The 27479-nt window shown below is 43.2% G+C and overlaps 1 protein-coding gene across 3 annotated transcripts in view; it reads right to left on the reverse strand.

The window, feature by feature from the left end:
* The window catches only part of LIG1 (DNA ligase 1), a 793173-nt gene that overhangs the window by 98896 nt on the left and 666798 nt on the right, over positions 1-27479 (reverse strand). The gene's annotated exons all lie outside the window — the stretch shown is intronic.

The raw sequence follows: 27479 nt of genomic DNA on the forward strand, positions 1-27479 counted from the left end.
TTACTAGAATCAGGGTCTCTGTCTCTTTGTCTCTCTTTTATGCTGCTGTTAAATTAAGTTACAAAAACCCTGTTGTATTATCTGACAACAGCATTTAATATGTGCCATTAAAGGGTACACCTTTGGATGCTAATCAGTACTCCTGTGAAGACATTTCACACACCGGATATTATAGGAGACCCTGATTTTAGTTTTATACTGCAAAACAGTAATAATACAGTGTATAGAATAGGTGTGCACATATTCCTCTCTCCCTTCTGCTGTATCCGCTTGCCAGAAGCATGTGTGCACTCATACTCTTTTCCAGCCCTGACCATGTGTACAGTCCGCTCATGTAGAGTCGATATGCGTGGCGGCAGAGTTTTCAGTCCTCATAGCACTCTAAATTGTCAAAGTTAGGGGGGGTAAAATGGTGCACAGATAGTTTTGGCTACACCAAGAGTGCATCAAGCACCAACACTTATGTAAGGACTAGCTGTAGGACCCGACGTTGCCCCGGAAATTAACTGGTCTCTCTCTCCGTGTCTCCGTATCGCTCCGTGTCTCCGTCTCTCTCCGTGTCTCTTTTACTGTCTGTCTCTTTCCCTGTCTGCCTGTCTCTGTTTGCCTCTTTCCCTATATGTCTCTATCCTTCTGTCTCTTTCCCTGTCTGTCTTTATGTCTCTCTCTATCCGTATCTCCACAGAAATCGCATTACCTCACACACAAGCTTCTTATACTATGAATGTCCTTTGTTCCTATAGCAACCAATCACAGCTTCTATTAATGACCTGTAGTGCCCAGCTCCATCAACTTTAATGGAGGCAGGTTTTTTGGAGAGTAACTGTAAAGTGTGGGGTTAAATTTTCCCGTCAAAACAGTTTATGACGTTCCCTGAGTAACATGAGGGGTCTGTGCAAAATTTTGCGATTGTAAATGCGACGGTGCAGATTCTTTTAGCGGACATATACACACATAGACACACTCAGTTTTATATATTAGATTATAAGGAGCATTTTGTGGATAATCAAAGCTAAGAAAACTTAACAGGTATGAATTTTCTAGGGGCTATGTCACCTATATGACCATCTGATTGAACGAAGTTTTGAAAATGACAGATTCCATGTAAAGCTCTATGACATGAAACAGATGCTGTATTTGCTTTGAAAATCCATGTCAAAAGACATGCATGATCTTTTATGAAAGATAAAAGGGTTATTTTCATTTCCAAGATACTATCCCAAAATGTAGAAGGTGTAATAATAATAGCAACTACCTCAAATTAGATATGCAGCATAGGTATTCTAATTAGAAACATCACTTACCGCATGTGCAGGGCATTATAGTAGCTTGGGTATCCATGGATATGACCACTAGCAACTATCACTATATGAGTGGTTGTAACCATGGATACCTAAGCTGCACTGCAATGCACATGAGGTAAGCAACATAGCTAAGAAGAAGTATACTATAATTCTAATTGAAAGAATTTGCTTGTATTTTTATTACACCTACTGCATATTGGTATATGATCTTGGAGATGAGAATACACGTTTAACTCAATCTATGAGGAGCTGTCAATAAGGCTACATAAGCAATATTTTTCCTGCTCTTGGATCAGTACAAGTTAGTAGTCGGCAAAGACTAAATACACCTGCAGTCGTAAAAAACTTCATGCTATACGGTAGATACGTTCTCTTGTGACAAATCTATTTTAAAGTGCACTCAGAAGTCTAAGCTCTTAGGAACTGATGTGAAGTCCTCAGCAGCGGCCACTCAATAGTGTGACGGTTGGCCTCTGTTGGAGCTGTAAATGATTGGTGGAGTGGATGATTGGTGTTGTCCAACCTCACCAAGCTGATATTGATTTTCTACAGTAAGGTTTAGTCAGCAAAGTGATACTAATGGAGATCTTCTCAATGGTCTAGACAGGCCTGGTTATTAAAGAGGTTATCAAAGCCTAGTTATTTATACATTTTAGTTACTATGTGCTTAAGAACAGGTAGGTGGTTGCTAACTACCTACCTGCCTATTGTGCCTGATTCAGATCTCCTGGCAGCAATTCAGCGGCTTCCACTGATGTCCCATCTACAGAGCAGCTTTTCCACTCTGCTCTGTTGATGGGACATGAATGCCGACATCATGATGATTGATAGCAGACTCCCCTTTGCCTAAATCAGGATGGCGTCAGCAGTCATGCCCCATCAGCAAAGCAACCAAGAAGAGGAAGACATCGAGCAGCTGAATCACCATCAGGAGCAGTCAGTGACCACTCTGAGCCGGTACCGGGGAGAACAGGCAGGTAGTTAGCCTGGTGCAAATCTCCTGGCAGCAATTCAGCAGCTTCTACTGATGTCACCTCTACATAGCAGCTCTTCCTCTTCCACACTGCTCTGGTGACAGGGTGGGACTGCCAATGTCATGCTGATTGATAGCTGGCTCCTGTCTGCCTACTTGGGGGAGCTGACTATCAATCAGCATGGCGCCAGCTTTAATGCCTCGTTGGCAAAACAGCCTGGAAGAGGAAAAGCTACTTTGCTGATGGGGAGCAGCCGAATCGCCAGCATGAGCGGTTAGTCAGCAGTGTGGGCAGGGTTATACAGAGCTCAGCATTCAGACAAGTGGTAGATCAGCAGCAGAGAAAACTGCAGCAAGCAGCCAAATAAGTTACACATAACTGCTGGAATCAGAGTCTCTGCTCATAATCATGCTAGTCTTAGATGGGATAGTAAAAATCTGTTGTCAGATTCCCTTAAACCAGCATTTAAGTTTTGATATGCTAGATACTTTAGATTAGATAATTAGCAAATCATGCCATGTGCCAGATTTATTTGTACAGAAAGGCATCTAGACATGTGCACCTTATATAAAAGTTAACAACATACAAGTGTGGTTCCCCTTTTCTGATAGAATAATACGAGGAGGGTTTTTCTTTTTTTTTGCCCCTTAATATTCCTAATACATAAATTTAGCCAGATTCGCATTCACAAATTTTATATTTTTTTTACCATATCTGGCTCTCTTACTGGGCATGTTATGATTAGAGATGAGCGAACCGTTCGCGGTTCGGCTCGAGGGCGGTTCGCCGAATGGAGCTCCCGTTCGAGTTCGGTTCGTCGAACGTTCGACGAACCGAACTCGAACCAATAGGCTATAATGGGAGGCAATCACAAACACATAAAAATGCATTATAAATGTACACATACAGAAAAAAAACATTGCCATAACCCTTACCGGTCCCCGCGATCCCTCCTGCACTCTGTCTCCTGCCGCTATTCCATCCGAAGATCGCTGAATCCTCCCGGTGACCGGCACTGCCAGCAGAGAAGCAGGACCTATCGTGACGTCAAAATAGCCATGTGACCAGTCACGTGGCTATTATCTCATTGGCTACAGACTGGTCACATGACTATGACGCGTCATGTAGGACCTGCGAGTGCATCTCTCCGGTACACGGTGCACATTTGTGTATCGCCGTGTACTGGCGATATGCTCTAGCACACGGTCGACTCCCCGTTCCGTTAGGGACCAGCTGACACAGCCGGTCATTAACGGAGATCACCGTTGCCATAGCAACGCAGTTAGCGGTGACGTCACCACTAACCGCGGCTCCGGGAGCACCGTTACTATGGTAACGCGTCTGTCAGCGTTACCGCTGTTACCGCTAGCAGCACTGATCACTCACGGAGTGAAGGCTGCACGCTGCTTCCCGATTGTAGTGAAGATTGTAGTGAGGATGAGGTGCCCCAGCCCATCAAGTGATGAGCTGGGGCACCTCATCCTCACTACAATCCTCACTACAATCCTGAAGTGCAGTTTCTTCAAATTCATTTAAAGGCACTTGGAACGCTGAAATTGCTGCTTATAATTTAAGCATCTATTAAAAACCTCTTATCAGCGCTGGTTTATTGGGGATTTATTGGGCTGACAGGGGGTAATAAAGATGGAGTCTCTAATGTGTCTGTGCATTTATTTCTATTAAAGTATTTTTTCTCTGTGTGGTGTCTTTTTTTTAACCCTTTATTGGAGATTCTTAATGGCCGGGTCAAATGTGCCTGACATTAAGAATCTCTGGCTTAATACTGGCTAGTAAAACAAAGCCAGTATTAACTCATTATTACCCAACAAGCCACCCGGCTGCAGGGCTGTTGGAAGAGTTGGATACAGCGCCAGATGATGGCGCTTCTATGAGAGCGCCATTTTCTGGGACGGCTGTGGACTGAAATTCGCAGCAGAGGCGCCCAGAAACCTCGGGCTAACCTGTGCTGCGGATTCCAATCCCCAGCTGCCTAGTTGTACCTGGCTGGACACAAAAATGGGGAGAAGCCCACGTCATTTGTTTTTTTAATTATTTCATGAAATAAGTGAAATAATTAAAAAAAACGGGCTTCCCTATATTTTTGGTTCCGAGCCGGGTACAAATAGGCAACTGAGGGTTGGAGCCAGCCCGTGGCTGCCTGCTGTACCTGGCTAGCATACAAAAATATGGCGAAGCCAACGTCATTTTTTTGGTGGGCAAAAAACTTCTGCTTACAGTCCTGGATGGAGTATGCTGAGCCTTGTAGTTCTGCAGCTGCTGTCTGCTCTTCTCCATACAGACAGCAGCTGCAGAACTACAAGGCTCAGCATACTCCATCCAGGACTGTATGCAAAAGTTTTTTGCCCCCTGAAAAAATTATGTGGGCTTCGCCATATTTTTGTATGCTAGCCAGGTACAGCAGGCAGGTACGGCTGCCCCCCAACCCCCAGTTGCCTATTTGTACCCGGCTGGGAACCAAAAATAAAGGGAAGCCCTTTTTTTATTATTTCATGAATTTCATGAAATAATTAGAAAACAAATGACGTAGGCTTCGCCCCATTTTTGTGTCCAGCCAGGTACAACTAGGCAGCTGGGGATTGGAATCCGCAGCACAGGTTGGCCTGAGCTTTCTGGGCCCCACTGCTGTGAATTGCAGTCTGCAGCCGCCTCAGAAAATGGCATTTTCATAGAAGCGCATCTTCTGGCGCTGTATCCAACTCTTCCAGCACCTGCCTGCTATACCTGGCTAGCATACAAAAATATGGCAAAGCTCACGTCCTTTTTTTGTAGTTTTTTGGCAAAAAAAATAAAAAATGCTTCCCTGGATTTTCCATTGCCAGTGAAGGTAACACCAAGCAGTGGGGGTTAGCAGCCAGTAGCAGCTTGGATTACCCTTAGCTAGCAATACAAAAAATGCAGCGGGAGCCCATATATATTTTTTTTAATTATTTATTTAAATAACTAAAAACAAAATGGGCTTCCCTGTATTTTGATTGCTGGACATCACAGTGCTGTAAAAATAAATCTTTAAAAAAAATGACGTAGCGCTCCGCTGTATTTTTGATTCTCAGCGCAGATAAAGCAGACAGCTATGGGTTGCCACCACCATCTGCCTGTCGTTACCTTGGTTGGCAATCAAAATACAGGGAAGCCCATTAATTTTTTCTATTTAAAAAATAGTTGAAAAAAAAATGACGTTGGGTCCCCCCATTTTTGATAGCCAGCTAGGGTAAAGCAGACAGCTGTAGCCTGAAAACCACAGCTGGCAGCTTTACCGTGGTTGGGGATCCAATGTGGAGGTCCCCCCAGGCTCTTTTTTTATAATTATTTTATAAATATTAATAATTACACAAAAAAAGTAGGGTCCCCCCCAATTTGGATCACCAGCCAAGGTAAAGCGGACAGCTGTGGTCTGGTATTCTCAGGGTGGGAAGATCCATAGTTATTGGGCCTTCACAGCCTAAAAATAGCACGCCGCAGGCACCCCAGACGTGGCGCATCCACTAGATGCGCCAATCCTGGCGCTTCACCCCAGCTCATCTCGTGCCCTGGTGCAGTGGCAAACGGGGTAATAAATCGGGTTGATACTAGCTGTAAAGTCACCTGAGATCAAGCCCAGCAGTTTGCGATGTCATGGCGTCTATTAGATAACCAACATCATAAACTGTCAGTACTAACAAAAAAAACAAAAAAAAAATCGACAAAGAAATTTATTTGAAAAAACAGTCCCCAAAACATTTCCTCTTTCACCAATTTATTGTAAGAAAAAAAATAAAGGGGTCCCACGACGACTCTGGACCGTCTAGAATATGGTGGGGGAGACACTCAGGGAACGTATCCCCCATTTTCTAGGAGTGCGGACCCTTCATGTGAGGAGTGTGGGTGCAATGAATCTGCACTCACTCTCCCCGGGTCCACAGTAGCAGAGTCCATGTCGTAATGGTTGCTACCAAAGCTGCAATGCCCTGCTCATGAGGTAAGGGCATGCCTAATCAGGAGAACTACTGTAGAGGAAGCTCTGCTCACTGGTATATAGGTGCTCAGAGGTAATAATAGATACAATTAGTGAGTAACCTCGGCACTCTAAATCTCCCAGACTAAGTCAGTAAGTCACAACGGATAGTAATGCAAAATCACTCTTTATTGGTCCGTATTAAGAAAAACATTTTTTTTCATAAGCATATATGTTTTTGTCCAAAACAAGTTACAAATGACGTTTCCAAATACAATTAGAGAACCCCGGCACACAGTATGGAAGGAGAAAAGCAGTCAATGATTCTTGTTGTATGTTCTAGTTTTATTCAAAAAAAATTTTTCACAGCAAGTTGTAATACAGTCTTTTCATGACAACAGGGAGTTGCATTAAAGTCCGACGTTTCGGCTCTTAATTGAGCCTTCACCAGGGACAAAAAGGTACCGTACTGATGTTGTCATAAAAGGGTCCTATGTACAACACTAGGAGATAAGGAACTGACGAATTCGAGAGTCTATGGGTCTCCAAGATAGAGGATTTTAGTAGCTGGATGTAGGTAAATACAAAACGTGGCTACAGTGAAACTCAACTTATTATATGAATAGGCAGTGGCTCATATATGGTAGAGGTATAAGGTGTGCTTGGGGCACATATGTGTTGTCGCGCTGTATGAGAGGAGGTTGTTTCAGGGTTGAAGCAAGGGTACGCTTTTCATGATCAAGCAGTGGGTCGACTGCCCAATGAATTATAAGAGAGAGGGGGCTATACTGGCAATGAAACGGTTGGATGACCGAGGTAGAGCCCACTAATCATATGAATGGGCAGTGACTCGTGTATGATAACGATATAAAGTGTATTTGGGACATTAATGTATTGCCGTGCTGTATGACAAGAAATTACTTCAAGGTTGGAGCATGGGTCTGCATTCCATGTAGAGGCAGTAAATTGACTGCCCAATAGAATGAAAAGGAGGCTATACTGGCAGTGAAACGGTTAAGACCGAAGAAAAGCCGATGCCCTAGAAGCGCCTGTGGATCGCGAACCTTGAAGTAATTTCTTGTCATACAGCGCGGCAATACATAAATGTCCCAAATACACTTTATATCGTTATCATACACGAGTCACTGCCCATTCATATGATTAGTGGGCTCTACCTCGGTCATCCAACCGTTTCAATGCCAGTATAGCCCCCTCTCTCTTATAATTCATTGGGCAGTCGACCCACTGCTTGATCATGAAAAGCGTACCCTTGCTTCAACCCTGAAACAACCTCCTCTCATACAGCGCGACAACACATATGTGCCCCAAGCACACCTTATACCTCTACCATATATGAGCCACTGCCTATTCATATAATAAGTTGAGTTTCACTGTAGCCACGTTTTGTATTTACCTACATCCAGCTACTAAAATCCTCTATCTTGGAGACCCATAGACTCTCGAATTCGTCAGTTCCTTATCTCCTAGTGTTGTACATAGGACCCTTTTATGACAACATCAGTACGGTACCTTTTTGTCCCTGGTGAAGGCTCGATTAAGAGCCGAAACGTCGGACTTTAATGCAACTCCCTGTTGTCATGAAAAGACTGTATTACAACTTGCTGTGAAAAAATTTTTTTGAATAAAACTAGAACATACAACAAGAATCATTGACTGCTTTTCTCCTTCCATACTGTGTGCCGGGGTTCTCTAATTGTTTATGGACTATTTTTCTCCCGAGCACCAGGTCTATAGTAGTGAGCCCAGCTTATCCCTTATTGTTGACAAATGACGTTTCGGCCTGAGCCTTCGTCAGATTGGACTTATCTGCATGTAATCCTGAAAAATGACAATAATCAGCATCACATAAGAGTGAGAGAACAATAACAAACTCGAACAATGTAGAGGTACAATTGGGATGCAGCAAAAAAATTGCAACACAGCAAGAAATGAAACACATGATACAAATGTCATAATACAGTACAAGGACAATATAGTAATGACAAATATGGGGTCAGAGTAGGCTTAGACAGCTCTGGTACGAAAGAGATGTCAATCATAAAGTAACATGTGCAGTAGGTGTAGAGCTACACTATGCATGGCAGAGCTAATGGGTAGACCGACCATAGAAAAAGAAAGGAGAAAAAGAAAGGAGAAAAAGAACGGAGAAAAAGTGGAGAAAAAGTGGAGAAAAAGTGGAGAAAAAGTGGAGAAAAAAAGTGGAGAAAAAAGTGGAGAAAAAAGTGGAGAAAAAAGTGGAGAAAAAAGTGGAGAAAAAAGTGGAGAAAAAGTGGAGAAAAAGTGGAGAAAAAGTGGAGAAAAAGTGGGGAAAAAGTGGAGAATAAGTGGAGAATAAGTGGAGAAGAAGTGGAGAAGAAGTGGAGAAAAAGTGGAAAAGTGGAGAAGTGGAGAAAAAGTGGAGAAAAAGTGGAGAAAAAGTGGAGAAAAAGTGGAGAAAAAGTGGAGAAAAAAGTGGAGAAAAAGTGGAGAAAAAGTGGAGAAAAAGTGGAGAACAAGTGGAGAACAAGTGGAGAATAAGTGGAGAATAAGTGGAGAATAAGTGGAGAATAAGTGGAGAAAAAGTGGAGAAAAAGTGGAGAAAAAGTGGAGAAAAAGTGGAGAAAAAGTGGAGAAAAAGTGGAGAAAAAGTGGAGAAAAAGTGGAGAAAAAATGGAGAAAATGTGGAGAAAAAAATGGAGAAAATGTGGAGAAGAAGTGGAGAAGAAGTGGAGAAAAAGTGGAGAAAAAGTGGAGAAGTGGAGAAGTGGAGAAAAAGTGGAAAAGTGGAGAAAATGTGGAGAAGTGGAGAAAAAGTGGAGAAAAAGTGGAGAAAAAGTGGAGAAGTGGAGAAGAAGTGGAGAAAAAGTGGAAAAGTGGAGAAAAAGTGGAGAAAAAGTGGAGAAAAAGTGGAGAAAAAGTGGAAAAGTGGAAAAGTGGAAAAGTGGAGAAAAAGTGGAGAAAAAGTGGAGAAGAAGTGGAGAAAAAGTGGAGAAAAAGTGGAGAAAATGTGGAGAAAAAAATGGAGAAAATGTGGAGAAGTGGAGAAGAAGTGGAGAAAAAGTGGAGAAAAAGTGGAGAAAAAGTGGAGAAGTGGAGAAAAAGTGGAAAAGTGGAGAAAATGTGGAGAAGTGGAGAAAAAGTGGAGAAAAAGTGGAGAAAAAGTGGAGAAAAAGTGGAGAAGTGGAGAAGAAGTGGAGAAAAAGTGGAAAAGTGGAGAAAAAGTGGTGAAAAAGTGGAGAAAAAGTGGAGAAAAAGTGGAGAAAAAGTGGAGAAAAAGTGGAGAAAAAGTGGAAAAGTGGAAAAGTGGAGAAAAAGTGGAGAAAAAGTGGAGAAGAAGTGGAGAAAAAGTGGAAAAGTGGAAAAGTGGAGAAAAAGTGGAGAAAAAGTGGAGAAAAAGTGGAGAAAAAAGTGGAGAAAAAGTGGAGAAAAAGTGGAGAACAAGTGGAGAACAAGTGGAGAAAAAGTGGAGAAAAAGTGGAGAAAAAGTGGAGAAAAAGTGGAGAAGTGGAGAAGAAGTGGAGAAAAAGTGGAAAAGTGGAGAAAAAGTGGTGAAAAAGTGGAGAAAAAGTGGAGAAAAAGTGGAAAAGTGGAGAAAAAGTGGAGAAAAAGTGGAAAAGTGGAGAAAAAGTGGAGAAAAAGTGGAGAAAAAGTGGAGAAAAAGTGGAGAAAATGTGGAGAAAAAGTGGAGAAAAAGTGGAGAAAAAGTGGAGAAAAAGTGGAGAAAAAGTGGAGAAAAAGTGGAGAAAAAGTGGAGAAAAAGTGGAGAAAAAGTGGAGAAGAAGTGGAGAAAAAGTGGAGAAAAAGTGGAAAAGTGGAGAAAATGTGGAGAAGTGGAGAAAAAGTGGAGAAGAAGTGGAGAAAAAGTGGAGAAAAAGTGGAGAAAAAAAAGGAGAAAAAGTGGAGAAAAATGGAGAAAAAGTGGAGAAAAAGTGGAGAAAAAAGTGGAGAAAAAAGTGGAGAAAAAGTGGAGAAAAAGTGGAGAAAAAGTGGAGAAAAAGTGGAGAAAAAGTGGAGAAAAAGTGGAGAAAAAGTGGAGAAAAAGTGGAGAAAAAGTGGAGAAGAAGTGGAGAAGAAGTGGAGAAGAAGTGGAGAAGAAGTGGAGAAGAAGTGGAGAAGAAGTGGAGAAGAAGTGTTTGTTCATGCCAGATGGGAGATAAATTTTTTTTTACCGGCGCTGTCATTTACTGTAACGTGATCATCGGTGTACGGTGTATACCTGTGATCACGTGAGCGGGAACCGGAAAAAACGTCCTGAATCATGATCTCGAGGGTCTCAGCTAGCCCTGAAACCCCGGAGATTTTCTGACACTGGGGGGGCGCTATTCACTTATTTCTGCCTGCTGTTTATAAACGGCAGATCAGAATAAGGCTACATTAACACGACCGATCCATTTTTGCGGTCTGCAAAAAACAGTCCGTTTTTTTTCACGGGTGCATCCGTGTGGCATCAGTTTCCGTTCCGTAGACGGTCCGTATGTCATCTGTTTGTCATCCGTGTGCCTTCCGTTTTTTTTGTGTACTGCAAAAAAACTGAAGGAGGGTAAATGCATAAATTTACCCAGGATCCATAGCTTCATCCTACATGAGGCGGTCACATGTTCACTCCAGTGCCATTTTCTACTGCTTTTCACAGCGTAGAGCGCTCTGGTGATTTTCTTGTGCTTGTGCACTTCATATCAGTCTTTTCTGTCATTATAATGGCAGAAAGACACATAATGTCCCACTCTCCTGCATTTTGTAATTTTGCACCCTTTGGTGCCTTTCATGTGGCACTAAGAGGTGCTTAGCTTTGTATTTAGCCAAAAAAAAAAATGACGTAGGGTTCCCCCTAGTTTTGTAGCCAGCTAAGGTAAAGCAGACGGCTGCAGCCTGCAGACCACAGCTGGCAACCTCACCTTGGCTGGTAATCCAAAACTGAGGGCACCCCACGCTGTTATTTTAAATTAAATAATTAAAAAAAAAAAAAAAAACATGTAGGGGTCCCCCCAAAATTGGATCACCAGCCAAGGTAAAGCAGACAGCTGGGGTCTGATATTCTCAGACTAGGGAGGTCCATGGTTATTGGACTCTCCCCAGCCTAAAAATAGCAGGCCGCAGCCGCCCCAGAAGTGGCGCATCCATTAGATGCGCCAATCCTGGTGCTTCGCCCCAGCTCATCCCGCGCCCTGGTGCGGTGGCAAATGGGGTAATATATGGGGTTAATACCAGATGTGTAATGTCACCTGGCATCAAGCCCTGGGGTTGGTGAGGTCAGGCGTCTATCAGATACCCGACATCACCAACCCAGTCAGTAATAAAAAAAAATAGACGACAAACACATTTTTATTTGAAAAAACACTCCCCAAAACATTCCCTCTTTAACCAATTTATTAGAAAGAAAAACAAATCCAGGTCTGGTGTAATCCAAGGGGTTGCCATGATGATCCACACTGTCCCAGTCAATGAAGAGCAGAATGTTCCCCATTGGCTGGGAGAGAAGTGCAGTGACCTGAGCTAACATCAATGGGTCAGCCCAGGTCACTGCAGGGCATGACAAGTGCTGCTGTCAGCGAGGTACATTACCTGCACTGATCTCCTGCACTGCCGACAGCACCTGTCACTGAGTTCAATGACCGCCGCCTTCACAGCCAAGCATCGCGAGAGGCCCGTGACGTCACCGCTAGTCAGTCTCGGGTCGGAAGCGAGAGAAGGTGATGTGACAAGCGGCGGCCATGGAGGACAGTGACAGCGCTGAGGTCGGGATGGCGGGACTTCATCACCGCAGGTAAGCCGAGCGGGGCCATGTGTGCAGAGTGTGTGTGTGTGTGTGTGTGTGTATGTGTACATGCCGCGGGCAGGAGGGGGCGGAGCGAGCTGAGCGGGGAAGTGTGGGCTTCCTGCACGTAACTAGGATAAACATCGGGTTACTAACCAAAGCGCTTTGGTTGGATACCCGATGTTTATCTTGGTTACCAGCTTCTGGCAGGCTGCCAGCGATGGCTCCTGCACACTGTAGCTGTAAAAAGCCCTGCTTTTTGCTGCTAGAACCGTTCTCGAACGTATCTAGAACTATCGAGCTTTTGCAAAAAGCTCGAGTTCTAGTTCGATCTAGAACAGCCCCCAAAATCACTCGAGCCTCGAACTGGAGAACCTCGAACCGCGCTCAACTCTAGTTATGATGAAATTGTAACCTCCTCTTAAGGACCACGGGACCATAGTATCAAAGAGTCATCCTAGAATATTAGCATTTCTGACTCAATGTCAGATGATTGCTTTAGCAAAATTAGAATTGGGGTGATTGGAAAAAAATTACTTGTTGGCAATTAACCGACAAGACCTAGGATAAACACACAGTGACTGTGCACCTACAAATGGCACTTAAACCAATAAGTGTGAAGGTCCATTTTTTTGATTTTGCAATATACTGCATTAACACAGTATAGTGAGAATCTGTGGTCTCATATGGAGGTCAACCTACAGATGAGCTTCCCATGAACACAGATGGCAGTAATGAGGGTTTTTGGTAGACACATGGTTGTCATAACTAGTGATAAGTAGAGCTGATCGAACGGCTAAAAATCCGGTAACGGCGGATCACTGCCAGATTTTAAAGAGTCCGATCCGCTCCAGAATCCGGTGCCCCTGTAAGTCAATGGAGACCGGAATCCGGAGGTTAAAAACGTTTGTGGAGGGGACAGGGGGGTAGGAGCGAGCGCGGCATACTCACCGAGGCGCTGTCATAGCGGCACACTTCTTCCGGGTCACGCTATTCCCTTCCGGAGCCGACAATTGAATATTCATTATTTTGCCCGCCCACTGGCACGTGTAATTGGTTGCAGCTAAACTCGCCCCCACCCTGAGTGTTAGCTGACTGCAACCAATCACATGCGCCAGGATGGTGGGTGGGCATGGAAAGCAGTGCAAGTGTCTGCCGGTCAGCATGGTGGTAAAAAAATAAACAATCGGCAGCACAGATATAGCTCGCGGATGCAGCCCCAGCTGTCGTGCTGTATCTGTGCTGTGTATCCAGTCACAAGTGCAAGGCTTTGCCGGGTGATGCCATAGTAGACTCGCTTGAGTCCCTCGCATGTGTGATTCCGGTAAAACCGCATGCGGCTTTTTTAAATTTAAATAATTTTTAAAAAAAACAACGTGCAGTTCCCCCTAATTTTTATCCCCAGCCAAGATAACGCCGGCTGGGAGCTGGTAATCCAGCCCGCAGCCGTCCGGTATTGCCGCATCTATTAGATGTGACAATCCCGGTGTGATACCGACCCTTCCCGGTGACGTGATGCGGTACCAATCGGGGTAATAGCAGTGGTTACTAACAGCGCACAGCTGCTACTAAACCCTAGGTTGTGATGGCACAGGTGTCTATCAGATACCTGCATCACAACCTAATAAACCACAGATACCACATCTTAATATCCACCAGACGGCATCATAACCATAGAAACCACTAAGTAACTCTGAAAGGAAATTACTAAAATGCCACAATGTCATAAAACAAGAATTTTTATTGATACATTTTTTTTTAAAAAAAATGACAATTTTACTTTTGGCACAATAGGACAGTGTAAATCACAAGTGAGTCCCTCCTAACAGGGGAGGGGTAGGTGCGGACGCAATAAGACCATCAGTACAGGTCAAATATTATACAAAGTAACCATATATATATTTATATGGCCTACCATGTGGTCTTTGGATCCCCATGGACCAACCTCATATACCCATAGAGTATTCCTGAAATGCTTTCACATGGTACAGTCACAGGTGCCAAAGTAAAGTAGCACGTGGTCACCCAGTGTAAGCATATTCAGGAAAATACCACACTATCAATTAGTGAATCAGAGGTTTGGTTAGTAACTAAGATTTATAGCATTCCCTCCAGTGACAAGTTCTGACACTAAAGCATGAATCAGGATGGGGCTGTGAGGGAGGGCACCGCCGCTGCAAAAAACCAGAACGTATATTTATTGCCCATCATATTTATACCGTCACAGCGGCGGTATCCAGCCTCATTACTCACCCATCAATTCCATGGACAGCAAGGTCCAACCTAGATCCAGACCACAAAGTCACATAGAGGCCAAAATAGAGTATACAGACCTGACCGATGGACCAGCAGCGTACCCGCAACCATCACGCCTCGACGCGTTTCACTAACTGCTTCTTCGGGAGGCAGGTGTACCACAAAGATGTTTAGGGATCTATTTATACCCCTGATTACTCAGGGAGCGCATGAGAAACATGTGTTTTTTTTGCGCGGACGCCACCATACAACGTGGATAGACAGTAAGTGACCCGGCGCTAGTTCCGGTCATAGCGTGGAGCCGTCAGTCACGGGGGGCCATGGCAACACGATGCCACAGACACCGCGCATGCGCAGCCACACGCCACCCGACCGTACTGAAGCGCTGGGAATCCACTGTAGGGCTTTACCGCGCTCCACATGTATAGCGCTAAGACATCATTTGGGGCAGGAATATTTACAGTAGTAGATGGTAAAGCATACCTCGCAAATTATTAGGGGTACCCCATGACCAGATGGTTTCATAGAGCAAACAAATTAACCAAATTTACAAAAAGCATATAGATTTTAAACATACTCTTTATACATATGGGGAAATTTTTTTCCATTATCATAAACAATTTTAATTGTGACATAGGTTTTTTTAACCCCATAGATCCCTGCACCCGACTGGATGAATTTTAAAACAGGAAAGCACATATACGAGATAACTATATTATATATATATATATATATATATATATATATATATACACACGTTATTAAGCTGGAATGAACTAGCAACCTGCAGTCCACACCAGCAATACACCGGTAGCACACATGTTACTAAGCTAGAATAAACTAGCAATCTGCAATCCATGCCAACAATTCGCCAATAGCCCGCATGTTATTGTGCTAGAATAAACTTGTAATCCGCAGTCCATGCCGGCAATACACCGGTAGCATAGGGCACGATGTAATAAATGAACGCCAGTAATGGTCCTCAGATTCTGTTCAGTTGTTCAATATGCCTGCTTCCTGCTTATCCAGTCAGAAGATAAATTCATCCTTTTTAGTCCAAGACCCCATATATGTCCATCCTAAACAACTCCTCCTTTACATAGAAATGTCAAAAATACCTAGACTCTACAAACTCAATAAAAGGAGAAGGAAAAGTATTAGTACACATTATAGCAACACAGTACCAGTCACACATTAACCAGATGTTATCGTAAGATGGTCATTACAATATTAAAAATTTAAAAACAATGAGTACTAATGCAAAGGTCTCCGAACAAGGGTCAGCGTTTAACTTCGAGAAAGGCATTAAAGCCAAAATTCTCGTTTAGTCCGCTTGGAGATACCGTGCCCAACCGGTATTTCCATCGGCTCTCAAGCAGAGCCTGGGATTTTCCTATATCCCCGCCACGTATGTCGATTTTAATCTGGTCGATTGCTTTGACCATAAAGAGTCAAGAATCGGAATTATGAAACTCCTTAAAATGACGGGGGATAGTTTTTAATTTTTCATCATCAGATCATAGTATCATAGTTTTTAAGGTTGAAGGGAGACTCTAAGTCCATCTAGTTCAACCCGTAGCCTAACATGTTGATCCAGAGGAAGGCAAAAAAAACCCCAATGTGGCAGACAAGTTCCAATGGGGAAAAAATTTCCTTCCTGACTCCACATCCGGCAATCAGACTAGTTCCCTGGATCAATATCCTGTCATAAAATCTAATATACATAACTGGTGATATTAAATTTTTCAAGAAAGGCATCCAGGCTCTGCTTAAATGTTAGTAGTGAATCACTCATTACAACATCATGCGGCAGAGAGTTCCATAGTCTCACTGCTCGTACAGTAAAGAATCCTCGTCTGTGATTATGATTAAACCTTCTTTACCCAAGACATAGCGGATGCCCCCGTGTTCCAGTCGCAGGCCTAGGTGTAAAAAGATCTTTGGAAAGGTCTCTGTACTGTCCCCTCATATATTTATACATTGTGATTAGATCCCCCCTAAGCCTTCGTTTTTCCAAACTAAATAACCCCAAGTTTAATAACCTGTCTTGGTATTGCAGCCCACCCATTCCTCTAATAATCTTGGTGGCTCTTCTCTGCACCCTCTCCAGTTCAGCTATGTCCTTCTTATATATCGGTGACCAGAATTGTACACAGTATTCTAAGTGCGGTCGCACTAGTGACTTGTACAGGGGTAGAACTATATTTTTTTCATGAACACTTATACCTCTTTTAATACATCCCATTATTTTATTAGCCCTGGCAGCAGTTGCCTGACACTGTCCACTAAAGTGAAGTTTACCATCCACCCATACACCCAAGTCTTTTTCTGTGTCTGTTTTACCCAGTGTTCTACAATTAAGTACATAATCATAAATGTTATTTCCTCTACCCAAGTGCATGACCTTACATTTATCTACATTAAACTTCAATTGCCATTTCTCAGCCCAATCCTCCAATTTACATAAATCTCCCTGTAATATAAAATTATCCTCCTCTGTATTGATTACCCTGCAGAGTTTAGTATCATCTGCAAATATTGAAATTCTACTCCGCATGCCCCCAACAAGGTCATTTATAAATATGTTGAAAAGAAGCGGGCCCAATACTGACCCCTGTGGTACCCCACTATGAACCATTTGATTTGTGGGCGAAACATTTCCAACATACGGAACACGAATACGGTTTTTCCCCTGTGTGAGTTCTTAAATGTTCCAAAACATGCGATTTATTACTGAAACATTTCCCACGAGTACGTACCATTAATAACTACCCTTTGTTTCCTATCACTGAGCCAGTTTTTAACCCAGTTACACATATTTTCCCCTATCCCCATTATTCTCATTTTATGTACCAACCTTTTGTGTGGCACCGTATCAAAAGCTTTTGAAAAGTCCATATACACAACACCCACTGCATTTCCCTGGTCCAGGCTTGAACTTACCTCTTCATAGAAGCTGATCAAATTAGTTTGACAGGATCGATCCCTCATAAACCCATGTTGATACTCTGTAATAAGGTTATTTTTCTTGAGATACTCCAGTATAGCATCTCTCAAGAAACCCTCAAGGATTTTACCAACCGTAGAGGTTAAACTTACCGGCCTATAATTTCCCGGCTCAGTTTTTGTCCCCTTTTTGAATATTGGCACCACATTTGCTATGCGCCAGTCCTGCGGTACCGACCCTGTTATTAAGGAATCTGAGAAGATTAAAAATAATGGTCTATCTATCACAGAACTCAATTCCTGTAATACTTTGGGGTGTATGCCATCCGGGCCCGGAGATTTGTCAACCTTAGTGATTTCGAGGCGGCGGCGTACTTCCTGCTGTGTTAAGCAAGTAATATTCAAGGGTGAATTTATGGTATCACTGGTCATGTCATCTGCCATGGCATTTTCTTGTATAAAAACCGTAGAAAAAAAGTCATTCAGCAGGTTGGCTTTACCCTCATCCCCTTCCACCATTTCACCAAGACTATTTTTAAGGGGGCCAACACTATCGCTTTTCAGTTTTTTACTGTTTAAGTAGTTAAAGAATATTTTAGGATTATTTTTACTTTCTCTCGCAATGAGTCTCTCTGTCTCAAACTTAGCTAACTTAATTTGCTTTTTACATATTTTATTTAATTTTCTATAATTATATAATGCCTCATCACTACCTACCCTCTTTAATTCTTTTAAGGCTTTCTGTTTTTCTTTTATTGCTTCCCTTACAGCTCTATTTAGCCATAGGGGTTTCCTCCTATTTCTAGCATGTTTGTTCCCATAGGGTATATTTTCTGCACAAGCCCTATTCAGGATGCTCATAAAAGTCTCCCATTTGCTTTGTGTACTTTTATTACTTAGTACATCATCCCAGTTTATTGCACTAAGATCATCTCTCAACCGTTTAAAATTTGCTTTCCTGAAGTTTAATGTCCTTGTAGCCCCTCTACTATACATCTTACTAAAAAATACATGAAAACTTATTATTTTGTGATCACTATTCCCCAAGTAACCCCCAACTTGTATATTTGATATGCGGTCTGGCCTATTGGTTAGTACAAGGTCTAGATGCCTCCTTAGCATTTTTAATATTGCGAACATGTTCACCCACACGGGTTTTAAGCTCCCGAGTGGTCATGCCAATATAAAACAAATTACAAGGGCATGAGGCCTGATAAATAACCGCTTTAGAAGTACATCTAAGGTATAACCTAATGTCATACTCCTTATCATCCCTGGTGCCCCTAAAGGTCTTGGCCTTGCGCATATTTGCGCATGCCTTACATAGGCCACAAGGATAGAAACCTACAATTCCAGGTGTTGTTCTGCCACTATTCCCTAATCGGTAATGACTATGCAAAAGGTGATCCTTAATATTTCTCGCCCTACGTGCAGTCATAAGGGGAAATGATGATGATGCATCACAACCTGTAAGTGAATGTAAATAAACAAGACATAGAGAAAAATTCTTTATTTGAAATAAAATACAAACACCCCCTCGTTCACCACTTTATTAACCCCCCCAACATCCTGCAGCTCTGACGTAATCAACATGAGGTCCCACGCCGCTTCAGCTCTGCTACATCTGAATATCACAGAGAGGCACGACCAACCGCTCTCTGTGAGCTCCAGAGAATGAATGAGCTGCACAATGAGCGGTGACGTCACTCAGGTCATTTGCAGTCACAGCTGGAGGTTCCCACGGTCCTTCATCTGTGATCGCAGGTAACGTGACCTCGGGTGGAGGTCACTGAGTTCACATACCTGCATCTCCTAGCAGAAAAATCGCAGTTTTTTTGGCCAAGAGATGCAGATTTTGTGCTGAAAATTTTACACCATATTCCTGCATCCAATCTACACCTCATAGCAAAAAACCGCAGTGTTTTGACGCATTTTTTGCCGCGGTTTTTTGCTAGGAGGTACACATTTGGTGCTGGAGTCATATACACCAGCTTTCAGCACAAAATTTCCATTTGCTGGCAGAATTTTATTTTTATTTTTGGGCCAAGGGATGCAAATTTGGTGCTGACATTTTTACACCATATCCCTGCATCCCATCTACACCTCCTGGCAAAAAAACCACAGTGTTTTGACGCATTTTTTTGCAGCGGTTATTTTTCTGCGATTTTTGCCACAGTTTTTTGCCAGGAGGTGCACATTTGGTGCTGAAATCGTCTTCACCAGATTTCAGCACCAAATTTCCACCTGCTGGCAGGAAATTTTTTCTTTTTACAACCTGCCGTTCTCTGAACATGAGCGTGCATGTACCTAGAAACACATGCACGCTCCTGTAAGAAGAGTGCTGCTGTGCCGGTGATGTCAGGCTCGTGCGGGTCTGCCAAGCATGACATCACCCGGCACAGCCTGCCGTTCTCGGAGCATGAGCGAGCATGTACCTAGAAACACATGCATGCTCCTGTGATTAGTGTGCGGCTGTGCTGCGATGTCAGACTCGCGGGAGTCCCTCTCATGCGGCTTTTTTTTTATTTAAATAAATAATTAAAAAAAAAAATCTGACGTGCGGTCCCCCCCAGTTTTCATCCCCAGCCATGATAATGCCAGCTGGGGGCTGGTACATTCTCAGCCCGCAGCCGCCCAGTATTGCCTCATCTATTTGATGTGACAATCCCGGTGCAATACCGGCTCTTCTCAATTGCCCTGGAGCGGGGGCAATTGCAGGGGTTAATAGCGGCGCACAGCTGCTACTAACCCTAGGTTTGTGATGGCACAGGCGTCTATCAGATACCTGCATCACACAAACCTGTAAATAACAGTAAATAAACAAGACAGAGAAAAATCCCTTATTTGAAATAAAGTACAAAACACGCCCGCCTTCATCACTTTATTAACCCCCAAACACAGCCCTCCAGCTCTGGCGTATCCATACGACGTCTCATGAGGACACACCCAACTCTGCTACATCACAGAGCGAGCAGCCATAGAGAAGACTGCCAGCTCTGAGTGTAGCCTATGACTGAGCCGCGATAAGCGATGACCGCAGCAGAGACTGTCACAGGCTGGAGGCCGCATCAGCCAGTAGCCAATCACAGACGAGAGGACGGCCGGTGAAAACACGGAAAGCTGTGTGATTGCGTGCACAGTACAGGAAGTGAAAACGCGACCCAGAAGCAGTGTGCCGCCATGACACTGAGTCTCGGTAAGTATGAAACTGACGCTTCTTTGTTGTTTTATTTATTTTTACTTTATTTGCCGAATCCGGATTATGCACCCGGAATCCCGCGCCCGGGTCCGGCACCTAGATATCATTGAAACCGCACGGATCCGGACTTTTACAGTCCGGATCCGCTCAGCCCTAGTGATAAGCAAGTACTAGATATTCGGGTACCAGTATTCGTCACAAATAACGAACCTAATGCAAGTCGATGGGGAACCAAGGATTTTTTTTTTAAAGATTTCCCCAAAAAAATACGTTCATCATTGACTTGCATTAGGTTTGTTATTCATGACCAATACTGGAATAGTGTATTCGGTACGAATAATCCAAACATGAATATTTTACTATTCAACCATCACTGATAATAACCCATTGGTACATATTGTAAAGAGAAAGTCAGCACTTCCATCCAGGTAGATAAAAAAAAAAAAAAAAAAGTAATCTTTATAGTTTACCCATTAAAAAATAGTAGCCATAGGATTCTGTAGCATCACAGGATTTTCTTACGCGCTTCTGGTTACAAGAACCCTTAGTCATAGTAATACAAAACTATCTAAAGGTAGGAAAATAAAAAATATAACATATATCACTAATTCCACATGAGAAAATTGGTGGTTAAGATCACGTGAGCCATATTGGATCTTAGGCTACTTTCACACTTCCGTCTTTTTGTATCAGTTACAATCCGTCACCTTGAGTAAATACGGTATCCTGCAAAATATTTTGCAGGATTCAGTTTTTTCCCCATAGACTTCTATTAACGACAGATTGCGACTTATGGCCCTGCGTTGCATCCGCCGTGCAACGGATCAGTTATGGAGTGACTGACCGTCGGGCGGAAGCAATGCAGAATGTAATGTTTTTTCTGTGCGGCGAAAAAACTGACAGTGAAGGATGTGACGGCATCAGTCGTGTGTTATAATAGAAGCCTATGGGTGGCGGAATCCATCAAATGACGTATTCCGGTGACGGTTCCGTCTTTTAGCAACCGAGCATGCTCAGATTGTAAATTCCTTACTGGTTAGAAAACCTCTCTCTCACGGTCTGTCTGCCTCTCTCTCTGTCGGTCTCTCCCTCTCACCCCTTCTCTCATACTCACTGATCACCAGCGCTGCGTGGCGCTGCACAGCTGTCACACTGCTCCAGCGGCTTCTCCTGCTTTTGAAAATGCCAGCCACTCATTATTCCATCTCGTATTCACTGCTTCCCCTGCCAACTGGCACCTATGATTTGTTGCAGGCAGACCCACCCCCACGCTGAGTGACAGTTGTCTCACTGCAACCAATCACAGGGCGGGTCTATATCTTGCAGTAAAATAAGTTAAAACAAAACCGGTGTGCAGTCCCCCCCAATTTTGATACCAGCTAAGGTAAAGCCACTCAGCTGAGGGCTGGTATTCTCGGAATGGGGAGCTCCACATTATGGGGAGCCCACCAGCCTAAAAATATCAGCCAGTCCAGAATGGCCGCATGCATTAGATGCGACAGTCAGGGGACTCTACACGGCTCATCCAGATTGTCCTGATGTGGTGGCAATCAAGGTAATAAGGAGTTAATGGCAGCCCATAGCTGCCACTAAGTCCTAGCTTAGTGATGGCAGGTGTCTATGAGATACCCCCACCACTAAACTGTTGTGAAAGTAAAACACAAACACCGAAAAATCCTTTATTTGAAATAAAAGACAAAAAAACTCCCTCTTTCACCACTTTATTAATCCCCAAATACACCTCCAGGTCCGACGTAATCCACACAAGGTCCCACAACGCTTTCAGCTCTGCTACATCGGAGGTTGACAGGAGCGGCCTTAGAGCACCGCCGCTCGCTGTGAGCTCCACGGAGCAACTGAAGTGAGTCCTGCTGTCAACGGTGACGTCACTCAGGTTACCCGCGGCCACAGCTAGATTTTCTTTGCCAGGTACAAACTGCTACAACGGATCCGTTTTTTTAACGGATCCGTTCCATCAGTTGTACCACAATTTCCAACGCATCCATCACATTAGTCACAACACAGATTGTGACTGATGGAAAAACACGGAAGTGTGAAAGCAGCCTTAACCCTTAACACCAATTTCTGTTAGATACAGATGCCAGCTATAAAATATAGCCAGTATCTGCAGCGTGCGATGGGAGCTTGGCTTCTGAGCCCACTACACACCTGAAGACGCCCATCACTGGATTTGAATACAATTGTCCTTTTGCAAATAGGGGTTCATGTCTTCAAGTGTATGAAAATCATCATCTTCCCATTAATTTGAGATTTAACTCTTTTTCCATTGATTTTAATTTGAATTTTTTTTCTATGTATGGGGGCACAGAATAACAAAAGGGAGAGAGGGACGCCCATTGCAGGTTTGGAATACAATGTCCTTTTGTGGATAGGGGTTCAAGTATAAGAATATCATCTTTCCATTAATTTCAGATATAACTCTTGTTTCATTGATTTTACTTGTAATGTTTTCAATGTATGGGGTAACAGAATAAAAAAAAGGAGAAGGGTTCACAGCCTCCAGGTGTCCCAACATCTGGGAATTCCAGAAACCTTAAAGGGAACCTGTCAGGTCCCTTATGCATTATAACCTAGAAGCAGGGTGATGTGTGGCCTAGTAACACCTTCCTAACCATCCCTGTGTTGTAATAGTGTGTAATTTGAATGTATAAAAATGTTTTATTACTTACATGTTCCCTATGTAAATGATCAGAGGCTCTAGTCTCCTGGGCGTCACATCGCCCTTTGGGTGTTTGCATGGTTTCCGTGGTATCACGCCCCTGTGGGCGTGATACCATGGATTTACATTAGCAACGTCACCATTGCTCCTTGAGTTCCCGCGCGTGTGCGCTTAGCATTCCCGCAGCCTTGTTATCCAGGTGCTTGCTTCTCGGCTTCAGACGTGCACTGCGCATGCTCAGAAGACTCCTGCAGTTCCGACCAAGCGCACAGCACGTCTGAAGCAGAGAAGTTAGCACTCTGATAACAAGGCTGCGGGAATGGTAAGCACGCACGCGCAGGATCTGAAGGAGTGACTGTGATGTCGCTCATTTAAATCAATGGTATCACGCCAACAGAGGCGTGATAACACGGACACCATACAAACGCCGTAACCTTTCCAAGTTGGAGAAAGATTAGTGAATATAAACTTAAAAAATGTAAACAGGGATTTGTCCAACTATTCCAACTCCTCAGCATATAAATGGCATTCCAAACAATCCAAGCAACACACAGCCTCTCGACCTAGGGACCCCTCTCATGGACGTTCCTCCTCCATAACCTCCTTATCCTCTGTTGATGACTCCTCCACTGGGACGTCGGGCGGGACATGTGATATTGGACAAAGTGTTGGAGCAAGGGTGAAGACAGCCCAAAATAGGCAGACATCAATGAAGCAGACCCATAAACATAGAAACAACAGTTTTTCTTCTCATGTCTTAACTGACAGCCAACTGGAGGTGCTATCCAGAAGTCTCACGTTTTCACCTACCAATAGTTTTGGGGGGTTTTTAAGCGCTAAAGGATGTACATTTGTTTGCGCGTAAATTGATTTTGAAGAAGCTTTACCATTAAAAGGACACCATGGAGGTGGACAGCCAGGCGGAGAGAGAGAGGCCGTACAAGCCTTGGAGGATCTCTTACAGGAACAGGCCAGTACCCAAACATATGTGTTTTCAAAATATCTACTGCCCAGATCTACCAAGTTTTCCCTTTTGTCCATATGTCCTGCTGTCGAGGTTTTCACTCGACTTGTCACTAATGAGTTTAAGAAAATTCTAATGAAAAAACAATATGATAATATAACTCATAAGCAGAGACAAGGCATTGAGAAACCTCAGGAATATAGTCATTAAACCTGCAGACAAGCGGGGAAACATCGTTATCTGGGTAGTGGAAAAATAAAAAAAAAAGCCATGAAACAATTGCGCGATAAAAACACCTATCTCAGATTGTCATATAATCCTTTATAGTCTTTCTCAGGGGTTGTCACGGATCCTGGTGGTGGTGCTGGATCAAGGAATTTTTACTAAGAACATGTGGGAGGGGCTCTCCACTAAGTCTTCTAAAACATCGTTTATTTGTACTGATTCGCTTTACCCTCACCCAGAATTTTATTTATTTTTTTTCTCCAAACGTTATTACATTTTTTCAATTTTTATAAACATAAAGACCTTCATGGTTACAAAAGAAGAACATTCCTCTGACAGACTAAAACATAATAGGGGATATTGCCCCATCTTGAAATTCCATACTGATCTTTGGTAAGCGATAATACATGTTGAACCAAAACAAAGATTTTAAGAAATAGCATAAACAATACAGGTCATTTAGGTCGTTAAAACCCATGTCAACCCTGAGTGTTTCCGAAGTTGCTGACATGTCTCGATATACCCTTATCTACTCATCTTTTACTCTCTCCACAATCCACTACTGGAAGATTCTTAATTTACCCAAGTTGTCTTGGATATCATTCAGGAGATACCACTAAGTGTGTAAAAGGTGTCATCACATTATTTCTCCCGGGGTAAATTGGCGTTCAATAAAGCTTCTCCATCTACCAAAAAACTTGCCTGTCAACCTGTCTTTGTCCCTTTCCGCTGCCATTTTCTCAAGTCTCAATAGGTTATGTAATTCGCCGATGACTTCCTTCATGGATGGGCTCTCTCTGTGTATCCAGTGTTTTAAAATACGTTTGGCTATCATGGCTATGTCATGTAGTATTGCAAATTTTTTCTGTCCCTGCGTCTCCGGACCCCCTTTTACTCCTTTCTCAAAGGAGTGAAAAATCCACACCATTAACTCTAAATCACTAGAAATTCCCCATGTTGCTCGAACAAATGCCCTAACTTGATTCCAAAACCCCTGAATTTTCTTACATTCCCATAATCCATGTAACATATCTGTTTTCTCTTCTTGACACTTGGGACATCGCATGTCTCTTCCTGGTATATTGAATTACAAGATAGCCCTATGTAAGATTCTAAATTGAGTGTCCCTCCATCTCTCATTAGTGACATGTTTCCGCACTTGTACCCAACCCTTCAATATAGTACCCACCACTTCCTGTCCTTTCAATTGTTTCCCCCAAGCTGTTAGGGTACGGCTATCTTCCCTAGATATAAGCATCCCCCGAAATATTCGGTAGATATGAGAGACATTGACACTTGCTACATCACCTTCCATAAGTTCATCAATCAAACTTCTGTTCAATTCCCTTCCAAGCTCACTCAGATCTCCAAGCACCCCAAATTTTGTTCATATTGGATGATATGCGAACTATTGAGGTCATACTTATCTAGCACTTCCTTGCCTCTCATCTACCTTCTCTCCTCCACATTCATAACGTCTTTCACCCTCCTAATGCCCTTCTCTTTCCAACTAATAAACATCTTGTTTTCTCTTCCCCAGGGGAAGTTTGGAGATGCCCAAGGGTTCAAGTACTTGGATACTTTCCATGAAAGCCCCAGCTTCTTTCTCACCGATTTCCAGGTTAACATAGTGTCTCGGAATATGATTGAGCTCCTTATGTGCCCTTCCAACTTGGACAATGGGGAGTGTAGAATGGACGTCAAATCCCATGGTGATGCATACTTGGCTTCCATACCATAATCTGAGTGCCTACTCGTCCCTCTCCTCCAATCCAACACATGCCTCATTATACACACTAGATTATATCCCCGAACATCTGGGAAGCTAAGTCCTCCCTCCTCCGCTGACTTCATCAGTGTACGCAATTTTATTCTGGGTTTCCTTCCCCTCCATACAAAATCCGCATACGCAGAGTTCAGTCTATTCACTTCCTTTAGTTTTTAGTAATAACGGGATTGTCTGGAATGGATATAGTAATCTAGGAAAGCTCATCATTTTTATCAGGTGACATCTTGCCAGAAGTGGTAGAGGCAGACCCTTCCATCCCTTAATTTGTGTTTTAATTTTCCTTATTAACGGCCCATAATTTAGCTCATAGATCGATTCCACCTTTTTCCCTATATGTATTCCCAGGTATTTAATTGAAGTCTGTGCTATAGGGATGCCACAGAAACAACCCTCCCTTCCTTGTGTTTCCCCCTGTTGGTCCTTGAGGCCCCCTCAGAAAGATGATCTCGCACTTTTTCTTGTTTAGCTTAAATCCCGATATTAGTCCAAATTTCTCAATCGAGGTCTGTGGTAAATCTGCACTGGGGTCCCCCATATACAGTATAACATCATCAGCAAAAAGCGCTCTCTTTATTTCCATTTCCCTTATCTTGATCCCTTTAAAGCTGTTCTGTCCCTGAAAAATTCTTGATAAAGGTTCAATTGCCGGGTAGAATAGGAGGGGGGATAGCGGGCAGCCTTGTCTTGTTCCCTTCATCAAAGGGAACATGTCTGATAAAAAGCCCGGAGTGTGTATCCTTGCTCCCGAGTTGGCATATAAAGTTCTGATCTAAAGTCTCATTTTGCCTACTAATCCTATGCCCTCCATTACCTTGTCTAACCAGCTCCAGTTTACATTATCGAACGCTTTTTCAGCGTCAAGAGTAACTAGGGCTGGTTTTGCCCCTTTCCCAATACACTCTAATCTCACCGCGTCGAACACTAGAATTGTCTTCCGGATGTTAGTGACAGCATTTCTCCCTTTAATAAACCCCACCTGGTGTTCTGTAATGATCCTCGGTAGAATCATGGCCAGTCTGTTAGCCATGATCTTGGACATTAGTTTTAAATCCTGGTTTATAAGCGATATGGGCCTATAGCTAGAGGGATCATCTAGGTCTTTGGTCCCCTTGGGGAGTAATTTGATGTATGCTACATTAGAATTTTTGGGAATTCCCCCTCCTTCCAGGAATGCATTAAATACAGCCGTAAGATCCGGCGAGATCATATCCTTCATAGCCTTGTAAAATTCGATATTAAAACCGTCAGGTCCCGGTGCCTTGTTGGTGTTAAGGTCCCCAATTGTTCTCGTTACCTCCTCTACTGTAATAGGTGCATTCAAGGCACTCAAGTCTTCCTCATTTAACCTGGGCATGTGTGCTTGTCTCAACCATTCTGCCATTATCTCCTGGCCCATATAACTTTCTATAATAATCTACCAGCAGTTTATTAATTT

The sequence above is a fragment of the Anomaloglossus baeobatrachus genome, chromosome 11 (assembly GCF_048569485.1).
Source record: "Anomaloglossus baeobatrachus isolate aAnoBae1 chromosome 11, aAnoBae1.hap1, whole genome shotgun sequence".
Classification (NCBI taxonomy): Eukaryota; Metazoa; Chordata; class Amphibia; order Anura; family Aromobatidae; genus Anomaloglossus; species Anomaloglossus baeobatrachus.